This window comes from Camellia sinensis, chromosome 9, assembly GCF_055761805.1.
Source record: "Camellia sinensis isolate YWXY chromosome 9, ASM5576180v1, whole genome shotgun sequence".
Taxonomy (NCBI): Eukaryota; Viridiplantae; Streptophyta; class Magnoliopsida; order Ericales; family Theaceae; genus Camellia; species Camellia sinensis.
Genome location: NC_138969.1, coordinates 31,199,665 through 31,210,974, shown reverse-complemented (window position 1 = coordinate 31,210,974; position 11,310 = coordinate 31,199,665). Strand labels below are relative to the sequence as shown.

The window sequence follows — 11,310 nt, the reverse complement described above, 5'->3', positions numbered from 1 at the left end:
CACTAAAAATGACACTGGGCCTCGGGTAGGCCAAGCGGGCCAAGACTCGGGTCGGGCTGGGCTTTGAGTGGATCGATGGGCCAGGCCACGGACTGGGCTAGGCTGAGCTTCAAAATGACGCCCTAAGTCCAGGGCCCCGGGCTGAGCTTGGGCCCAGCCTAACCAAGTCGAGCCCATCCCAGGCTACGGGCGAGCTTCAAACTACCTACAACCCGCGGGCTATTTTTATACTCCTATGTACACAGCACTTGACAATTTTTCATTCAAATATTTAATAGATGACTTAATATTCAAATTCAAATAATTTGAGGCGAGTAATATTTGGGTTTAAAGTATTATGGGGTAAAGTGTAAATAGTCGATAATTTGAGGGGTTCAATATAATTTTCCCTACAATTTAATAATATAATTATAATTAATGTAATTTTGTATTTCAATAGAATAAAGTTTTTTATTTTTTTATTTTTATGATTCAATATGTGATTCTAATTGTTATGATACACTTTAAAATTTGGTATTATAATTTTTTCTAAATAAGTTGTTTGGGATATCATAAATAACTGCACTTTTTAACTTTTTATGAAATATGGGTTGAGTATGGGTTGGGTTTGAAGTGATGTGATAGAGATGTGATGTGACTTAAATAAGATAATGTGACTTAAATAGGATAATGACTTTTTGACTTTTTGGCTTTTTTAGGTTATGCCAAACCAAGCCTAAATTTATAATTTATAATTTAATTAAAGCCTAAATTTGGGCTATATGAGCTCATATGGGCCAACTATGACCAGAGGTCCAAAAACCCATAGAGCATGTTTGTTTGGATAGATTGGATAAGAATGATTATAATCCATCAAATTATTAGTCTTAGGATATATTGTCCCCGGACTATTTGGTTGAACTGAATTTGTATCTTACATTTGTTTAGTCATAGGATTAGATGTCTAGATTGGACTATTTTTAGTGAATCCAATGTTTGGTTGGACGGATTAAATAAGGATAAATGTTCGAAAGACTATTTTACCTTGTAATTTATAATTTTTATTTAATATATAATTTTAAATTTGTAATCTATAATTTATAATTTAACAACACTAAAATTTTTTAATTTATAAGGCTATAATTTTTAATTTATTATTTTCAATTAAATTAAATTTATAATTTTTATTTAATATATAATTTTAAATTTGTAATCTATAATTTATAATTTATAATTTAACAACATTAAAAAGTTTTAATTTATAAGGCCATAATTTTTAATTTATTATTTTCAATTAAATTAAATTTATAATTTTTATTTAATATATAATGTTAAATTAACAACACTAAAAAAATAATTTTATTTAATATATAAATTTAATTTTTTAACAACACTAAAAAAATTTAATTTATAAGGCCATAATTTTTAATTTATTATTTTTAATTAAATTTAATTTATAATTTATATTTTTTATTTAATATATAATTTTAAATTAATAACACTAAAAAAATAATTTATAAATGTTCAAAAGACTATTGTAGCATTTTTCAATTATTTATTAAGTAATAGCATGAAAATAAAATGAACATTTCACACATTAGTCTCATGGGATACCAATCCCATGAAAATAATCTCACCCCCCCTTTCAAGATACAATAATCCCTCATATGAGAGACTAATAGTTCGAAGCTACTATTAATCTGAAACCAAAAAAAAAAAAAAAATTAAACCAAACAATAAACCGTGGACTAATAGTCCAATCCCGTAGCCCAATCCTTCTAAATTTGGGCTATACGAGCTCACATGAGCCAACTATGACCAGAGGTCGATTGGACGGACTGAAAAATGGGGGATTAGAATCCATCGGACTTGAGTCCTGGGACTGTGAATCCCCCGGACTATTTGGTCGGATTGGATACGTATCCTGTGTTTGTTTTTTCATGGGATTAGTTGTCTGGATATGACTATTTTCAGTGAATCCAACGTTTGGTTGGACGGACTGGATAGGATAAATGAACAAAAGACTATTTTACCCTTTTTCAATTGTTTACTAAGTAATAGCAATAGTAAACATATCTTTAATATTTTAATTATTTTTAGTAAACATTAAATATACTAATTGTTAAATTTTGTTTAAAGATATTTAAACATACTAATATTGATAAAAAATTGACTGGTATAGACTATTTTATTTAAACAAATAAAAATTTATTGTTGAAATTAAACATACTAATGGTTAAATGTTTAAATTTTTATTTAAACAATTAACATTGAAATTATTTTGATGTACAGATTGTGTTTAAACAATTAACAATTAACAATTAAATAAATGTTGATGTACAGATTATGTTTAAACAATTAACAAATGTTGATATAATTAACAATTAACAAATGTAGATGTAATCAAATGTTGACGTATTAAAACATAATTTAATAGATGTTAAATAAATATACATGTTGATGTACAGATGTTGAAATAATTTAATAAACATGTTGATGTACAAATATTTAAATGTTTAAATAAAACATAATTTAAATAAATGAAATTATTTATTGTTGAAATTAAACATCTAATTGTTTAAATAAAACATCTATTAAATTTAAATAATAAAATTAAATAAAACATAAACAAAATTTTAAAATAAAACATCAATAAAATATCTATAAAAAATTATTTTAAAAAATTAAATAAATAAAACATTAATAAAAAGTTAAATAAAATTATTTTATTTTTAAATTGAGACATTTAAATTTTATTAAATTTTATTAAATATAATACATAATTAAATAGTAGAGGGTCAAAATTGTCAGTTTCGCATCTAATCCAAACAGTGATTAGTCCCCCCAAAACAATCCCACCCCCTCCCCCAGGACAGGATAGTCCCCCATATGGGGGATATGGAGTCCGGCAGGACATGGAGTCCGCCAGACTAAAAAAAAATCAAACGACGGATAAGGAACACTATTTAAATTGTAATCCAAATAGTGGATAGTCTCCCCCTCCAATCCCACGAATCAAACACGCCCATAGAGTTTGGACTTTAGAAATACAAGATGGACCAATCCAAACCCAGTCTATTGGCTAGTCAAAATTCATAGACTAAAAATTTATTTGAAAATTGGGTTATTATTATTATTTTTAACTAAAAAATATGTAAAAAGTAAGAAAAATAATTTGGGCAACTGATAATGACCTTTTAAACAAAAAATATTTGGTTCCCGAGTTGTCATGGTTTGCATATAACTCACAATAACACCCACCAATTTCTCTCACAAACCAAAATAAAACAAGCAAGCAAGAAATGGAAAAAACCTCACCAATACTTCTTCTCCTTCTTGTTTCTTCACTTTCATTGGCATCCTCAAACTCACTCCAGGCCACCTTTGTTCAATGCCTATCAAACCACTCAATTCCACAAAACCAAATCACAGCCATACTCTACACACCAAACAACCCCTCATTCCCAACCATCCTCCAATCCTACATCCGCAACCGCCGCTTCAACACCTCCACCACCCCAAAACCCCTCCTCATCATCACCGCCCTCCTCGATACCCACGTCCAGGCCGCCGTCCTCTGCTCCAAAACCACCAAAATCCAGCTCAAAATCCGTAGCGGCGGCCATGACTTCGACGGCCTCTCATACGTCTCCACCACCCCTTTCATAATCCTCGACATGTTCAACCTCCGCTCCATCTCTATCAATATTATTACAAACACTGCTTGGGTTGATGCAGGCGCCACGTTGGGCGAGCTGTACTTCAAAATAGCATCATTGAGCAAAACCCGTGGTTTTCCCGCCGGAGTTTGCCCCACCGTCGCCGCCGGAGGCCACTTCGCCTGCGGCGGCTACGGCAACATGTTGCGAAAGTACGGGTTATCGGCCGATAACGTGATCGATGCCCGAATTGTCGATGTTAACGGGCGCGTTTTGGACCGGAAAACCATGGGGGAGGACTTGTTTTGGGCGGTGAGAGGTGGCGGCGCAGCCAGCTTCGCGGTGGTGCTGTCGTACAAAATTAGGCTAGTTCCGGTGCCGGAAACCGTGACGGTTTTCCGGGTGGAGAGGACATTGGAACAGAATGCGATAGGGATTGTTAATCGTTGGCAATTGGTAGCAGAAAAGATTCATAGAAATCTATTCATAAGACTTCGTTTATCACCTAGTACTACAAAACAAAACAATGCAAAGACAATCAAAGCATCATTCGTTTCATTGTTTCTTGGTGATTCACAAAACCTCATGGATGTGATGAACAAAGAGTTTCCTGAATTGGGTTTAAAAAAACAAGACTGCATAGAAATGAGTTGGATTCAATCAGTGCTCTACTGGGCAAATTTCAACAACAATACCTCAACACTTGTCTTGCTCAATAGAATCACCCACTTGGATAGTTTTCAAAAAAGAAAATCAGATTATATCCAAACCCCAATTCCCAAACATGGGTTAGAATTGATTTGGAAAAAATTGATTGAATTGGGGGAAACAGAACTAGTCTTCAACCACTATGGTGGGAGAATGAGCGAAATTCCGGTGGCGGCAACACCGTTCCCTCACCGGGCCGGGAACATATTCAAACTCCAGTATTCTGTGAATTGGAAAGATGAAGGAGTTGATGCATACAACAACTATATGGGTCAGATTAGAGAGCTATATAGTTTCATGACTCCATTTGTGTCAAAGTCACCTAGAGAAGCATTTCTATGCTATAGAGACCTTGATATTGGAATCACACACAATGGTGAGGGTAGTTATGATGAAGGTAAGGTCTATGGGTTGAAGTATTTCAAGAGTAATTTTGATAGGTTGGTGAAGGTGAAGACCATGGTTGATCCAGAGAATTTCTTCAGAAATGAACAGAGCATCCCTACATTTCCATCCATGGGGAGGATCATCAGAGGAAACTAGAGATGGAGATAGCTTGGTGTGTCATAGTTTTAGTTTGGGGTGGAATAGGTTTGCGCATGTGTTGTTTGGTGCAACTTATCACTTTTATAATTTTTTTTTTAATTGTGTGTATTTAGTGTAATTTCTGTTTATAACTTATAATATATAAATAATTTAAATAAGTTAGGAAAATTTAATTATTGTAACTTGTAATTTTTAGTTTAAAAAATTAAAAAACAAACTCTAATTGCAATTTTTGAAGACTAGATATCTCGAGTAATTATCTTGTCTTTCGACAATTGCAGGTGATGTATCTAAGAATAGCTGAGGGCCTAACAATCATAATCATATAGCTCTAAAGACAAGAAAATGGGGGGAAAATGACAATATTACATTAGATGTGTACACAGTCACGAGGTCTTCTCAATCTACTTGATAATTTTGTAGGTATCCAGACGTGTTACATTCATACAATTTTTTCGCTCTACAATTTCTCAAATAAGGTGGTAATACATAATGTATATAACGAGAGATTTGAGAAAATATTAAAATGTGAGTGAAATTTTTAAATTTTGCTGTCACGTTATTTAGGAGGATTTGGAGGAAATAAATTATATGGATCAACCATTTTTCATATAGTAAAATGCTCTATAACCCATTATGGGGAAGCAACTCTGTATGAGATTAAAAGGAAAAATAAATTAGGCAGAGGTTGTCTCCAGTTGAATTTCTCAATTGAACGATATTGTTGGGTCTTTGTAGGCTTACCACGGAATCCGCATTGATAATTCGAACCATTGAATATGTAAGGCTCATCAAGTATTTTATCTCTACAAAAAATAACATTAATCGGATATCGATAAACACTTTATCAGAACACATTTGTGTCACCAATTTATTTTAAAAGTCAAATTTACGGTTGACACAAATGTGATCTGATCAAGTAACTATTGATATTCAATTAACTTGATTTTTTACAGAGATGACGTACTAAACAAGTTCTACATATTCAATAGTTTGAATTATCAATATAGGCTCCGTAGTGGACCTATGGAGGCTCAATAGTACCCTCTGATCTGATTTGAATAAGTGAGTAACCTATCTCAAATATATAAATAATCTCAGAGACTTTAAAAAAAGTATGATTACAATAGGTGGTGCTATTAGCACTCCATCTATTGTTTTAAACCCTCCATTCCTTTGGACCATCACTTATAAATTTTGAAATTCTTAAAATTTCTTTTGTCTCCCCAAATAATACTAAAATTATCCTTATAAAAACATTCTACCCATTCAATTGAATGCACACCCCCACACCAAAAAAAAAAAAACCTATCTTCCAAAACCCTTAACAAAACCCATGAAGAAGAAGAAGAAGAAGAGCCAAGTGTGATTACTGTATCTGCTGTCTCATTTTTTTATTCAGTTTAACCATTGTCACAGTTGATATGCTCTCTTTCTCTCTCTCTCTTTCTCTTTGCGCCGCCTCATCCTTTCTTTGGTGATTAATGTCCGGTAACCTATTTCTGAACAAATAATAAATGTTCGATTACCGATTCCTAAACAAATAAAGAATGTTCGCCCATGTGTTCCCAAATTTCAGTCATATGTTCAGGAGTTTAGTTCTAAAAAAATGACGAACATATTTTATTACTTTTGCCATTTTTTAAAAAAACTTACTTTTACAAGGCTAATCTCTTCTGAGCTAAAAATACTATCAAAGTTATAAACTTTTTCTTAACTTTTATTGTTGTACTCGTCTTGTCTCATAGAGTTGTGGTTGTTGAAAAAGCTTTCACTTATTTTCATTGCCGGAAAAGTATAGGTAATCAAATGGTTGCTAACGTTACCGTCGGAATATTGCCGCTAAAAGGTTTTCAAGATTTTGAGAATAGGTAAGTTTTGAAGGTGAGATTTGGGAAAGATGGATGTGTGGCAATGGAGGTGGTTGCGCTTATAAATCCTAATTCATGATTTAGTGGGTGTGAGAGTTTAATTATAAGATGGGGTGTCTCAAAATTAATGATATCTTTTTTAATAATTTTATGTAAAATTATTATTATAATAAAAAAACCTAAAAATTAAGGGATCTAAAATAATTCATAGAATACTAATAATAGCATTCTTAACCGGACTGTTTTAAATACTTATTATAGTGAGATTACTAATATAGAACTTGTTGACTCTCTCCCTAGAACATGTACCTAAAAGTCCTAGATGTACCAACAAAATAATGTTAGATTATATTATTAATATTTATTATTTTCCATTAAAATTTATATTAATGCATTGAAGATGTTTTGTAATGTTTTTACAATTTTAAGCGCTTCATTTATCTTTGCCCCACCCCTCTACTACTACCTCATTGCCTTCTCCTCCGCCACTACCTCATCACAAAATTCAATTCCATTTTTTTTATAGAGAAAAAAGTATTGAGTGTTAAATAAATATTTTAATAAATAAAATTTCTAACATTATCAAAATCAATTAGTTCACGTTACAATTGACTAACAAAAAAAGATATTTGTCATGCAATTTAAAACATCAAGAGTTAAAATATTTTTCAATACTTGAGAAGAAAATTTATTTTTAAGACAAACCTATTTATGTAATTATTAGTACCATAAATCTGTAATTTTTATTTTTATTTATTATTTATATAATTATAAGACATGTGGCATCCTCCTACTCATTTGGAGGTTATGAGAAGTTATGAAGGCATGGAGGGTTATGTGGCATTATGGGAATGAAGATGGAAGAGTGGGTAGTTTTAGGTGGTTATTGGGTAGTTATTGTTGGAAGTTTTTTCCTACAAATATTTGTCTATAAATAGCCATTCATGGTTACATTGTAAAAGATCCAGAATTCATAATCAAAGACAATTGATTTTAATATTTCTTGTCATTTTTCTTATCTTAGGAGTAGTTTAACATAGATTTATATTTTGAAGCATTTATTTTCAGCATTTCCATTTCGAAGCATTTTATGCACTTCATTTTCGAAGCATATGAGTAGAGGTAAGTAATTATTACTTTGATTGTTCACTCAATCGTCTTTCTTCGTCTCCCTCATTTTTCTTTTAATTTTTCTTTTCTCTACACTTGGAAATTTTGAAATCCTCTTTGTTGAGGCAAAAGAACCATCAAAGTAATCACTTGATAATTGGCTTGAATTTAATCTGTAAGGATTTTTCAATCCTTGCTGGCACGCTCGTATTTATGATATTTTCCTTCATAGAAAAAATAAGCCAACAATTTTTGGCACGCCCAGTGGGACGTCAAGTGTAATAAATGAAAAATGAATTGGATTTGTCCATTTCAAATAGCCTAGACGAAATTTATTGGCGTAAATAAGAAATTTTGGATCTTCAAGAAGAGATCCATTTTCTTGATGAAATAAATTTTCATCCCTTACAATATTATTTGGTGGAAGAAAAAGGACACCATTTAATTGGAGAAATTCGTCAATGGAATGATGAGTTATCAACTCTCACTACCAACTCTTTAGCTGAGGCCTTAATGGCCGGAATTGGTAAATTTTTTCAGAATTTTTTCGTGGTTAAAAATAGCAAAAGCAAAGAGTTGATTTAATCAATGGCTTGGGGGGTTCAAGAGTCCGTTTTTAAAGAGCCAAATTATGAAATTAATATAACGAAAGAGCATGTTCTTGAGCCAAATTTGGCTAAAAATGATGTTCCATGCATGGCTCCGGGGGTCTCAAAACCAATTTTTAGAGAGTTAAGTCATGAAAATAACATATGTAGGGGTGATTTTCATAAGCCATTAATGGCTAACATGGAAAAACAAGCCACTTTGCCAAATAATTATGAAAATCTATTCGGCAAAAGTCATGTTTTTAAAACAAACATGGTCAAAAATAATGAATAAGCCACTGTTCATGAATTCAATTTTTTTGACATTTTTCAAAATGTCAAAAAGTATGAATTTTCATGGTCACACTATACCATGACTTTTGTTGTTCGAAATCCATTTTGGATTTGTGGATCACATCAAACGTTGACTTTGATGGAATGGCTAACAAATAATATTTCGTTATTGCAATATATTGAGCCAAAAATGTTGTTATTAGTTGATCCGTAAAACCATCACCATTTGGTTTTGTGGTTACCTTCGAAGCATGTCTCAAGACACTTCGAAGTAGATTATTCATTGAAATATCATTTTATAGCCATTAATGGCTAGTTAAAATGCCAAACTAATTTCATAATAATCCAACTCTTTGGATTTAGTTCGAAGAGATGTCGTGAGTACTTTCGAAGGACGGCTTTAATCCTTTAGTAACATATGTGACTTTCGAAAGGTGGTTTTATCATCAATAAATACCTTCAAAATGTAACATGGGATGAGAAAACTTTCGAAATGTGTACCTTCCTTCAAATATATGTAAAATGACAATTAATTAATTATCGAATAATGCCTATTTTTGGCATGATAATTAGTGGCTTTACTGATAACCATTTTTATAGCCATTTGTTACATGAAAATGTAACTAGTATTCTATAAAAGTTGGTTCGAAGAACAACGGTTTTGGTGTCTTCGGAGAATTAATAATTGGTTTAAAGCATAAAATTAATATTTTCATTAATTATGTGTGAACCAAAACATACAAAATTTGAATAACCACAATGTTGGCCAAAAGTTGTTTCGAAAGCCCTTTTGCCATAATTTTGTAAACTTCAAAGCACTCCATCTTGCATCAACAACAGCTTCGAAGAAAAAATAGTGATAGTTGTGAACCTTCGAAACTTTGCCAAGTATTCCCAAGGATGTAATTCGTCATTTGTTGGCATTTTCAACATTCGAATGATAATTTTAGTCCTTTATACCACATTCGAAGCTAGTTATTTAGCATGTGTAACAGTTTGTTAAGGTGAATCATTGGCTTTGTTTTAAAAATATGTGGTTATCTTTCGAAACTTTTCTGATATAATATCCCTTCAATGCGTATATATATAATTCGCAACATCTAGTTATAATTCATGCTCATTCGAAGCAGTTTATTGGTACTATTATATCATTCGAAACACTTTGTTGATATTATTCGAAGCACTTTATTGCTTAGATTAGTCATGTGTTTGGTTTGGCCCTTCAAAAATTCAAATAAATATCATTTTTAAGGGCCGCGTGGGGTAATGTTAGCACCATAAATCTGCAATTTTTATTTTTATTTTTATTTATTATTTATATAATTGCAGGACATGTGACATCCTCCTACTCATTTGGAGGTTATGAGAAGTTATGAAGGCATGGAGGGTTATGTGGCATTATGGGAATGAAGATGGAAGAGTGGGTAGTTTTAGGTGGTTATTGCTGAAGTTTTTTCCTACAAATATTTGTCTATAAATAGCCATTCATGGCTACATTGCAAAAGATCCAGAATTCATAATCAAAGACAATTGATTTCAATATTTCTTGTCATTTTCTTTATCTTAGGAGTAGTTTAACATAGATTTATATTTCGAAGCATTTATTTTCAGCATTTCCATTTCGAAGCATTTTATGCACTTTCTTTTCGAAGTATAGGAGTAGAGGTAAGTAATTATTACTTTGATTGTTCACTCAATCGTCTTTCTTCGTCTCCCTCATTCTTATTTTAATTTTTCTTTTCTCTACACTTGGCAATTTTGAAATCCTCTTTGTTGAGGCAAAAGAACTATCAAAGCAATCACTTGATAATTGGCTTGAATTTAATCTGTAAAGATTTTTCAATCCCTACTGGTACACTCGTATTTATGATATTTTCCTTCGTAGGAAAAATAAGTCAACAGTAGTATATCCATTTTAAAACAAATCTAATATGACACATAAATACGACACATGCCACATAAAAAAAGTTGTTACATTAATAAAGGACTAAAGTTGTTTTCTTTCATTTTCACATGATAAGTGATTAATAAGATAATATATATGTATTAGAAAAATGTTAATAATTGTTCAAATTGCTGTCATTATATATATACGTGATTTGAAGTGCATAAAAAATATTTTGCAATTTTAATTTTATTAACATTTATAATTTTTTTAACATTTTTTCTTTGTTGGCAATTCATTAATAAAAGCATTAATATGTTTGCTTTCATTTTCACATGATATGTGACCAATAATATTTTATATTAACAGAAAAATTTAATGATTGTTCAAATTGTTGTCATTATATACAGGGCCGGCCCTGAGGACAGACAAGAGAGGCCTGCGCCTTGAACCCCAAATTTAGGCTGAAAATAGGGGCCTCTAAATATAATTTTTGTGTTTTAGATATTAAAAAAAAAAAAAGGCCCAAATACTATAGGCCCAATTGAACTGATCGTGGTTCAATTGTAAACTAGATACTGCTTAACTATAAAGCAACAAGATTATATTTTTATTTTTTTTTGAGTGTTTGTAACGATTGCTTTCTATCTTAATATATGAAAGTAATTTTT

At 31.4% G+C, this 11,310-nt stretch overlaps 1 pseudogene across 1 annotated transcript; it reads left to right on the top strand.

Moving 5' to 3' along the window:
• Positions 1–3,252: 3,252 nt before the first annotated feature.
• LOC114309908 (berberine bridge enzyme-like 21 pseudogene) lies at positions 3,253–6,193 on the top strand (annotated as a pseudogene). Its single transcript, XR_014341051.1, has one exon. The product of XR_014341051.1 is annotated as a berberine bridge enzyme-like 21 pseudogene (transcript).
• The last annotated feature ends 5,117 nt before the right edge of the window (positions 6,194–11,310 follow it).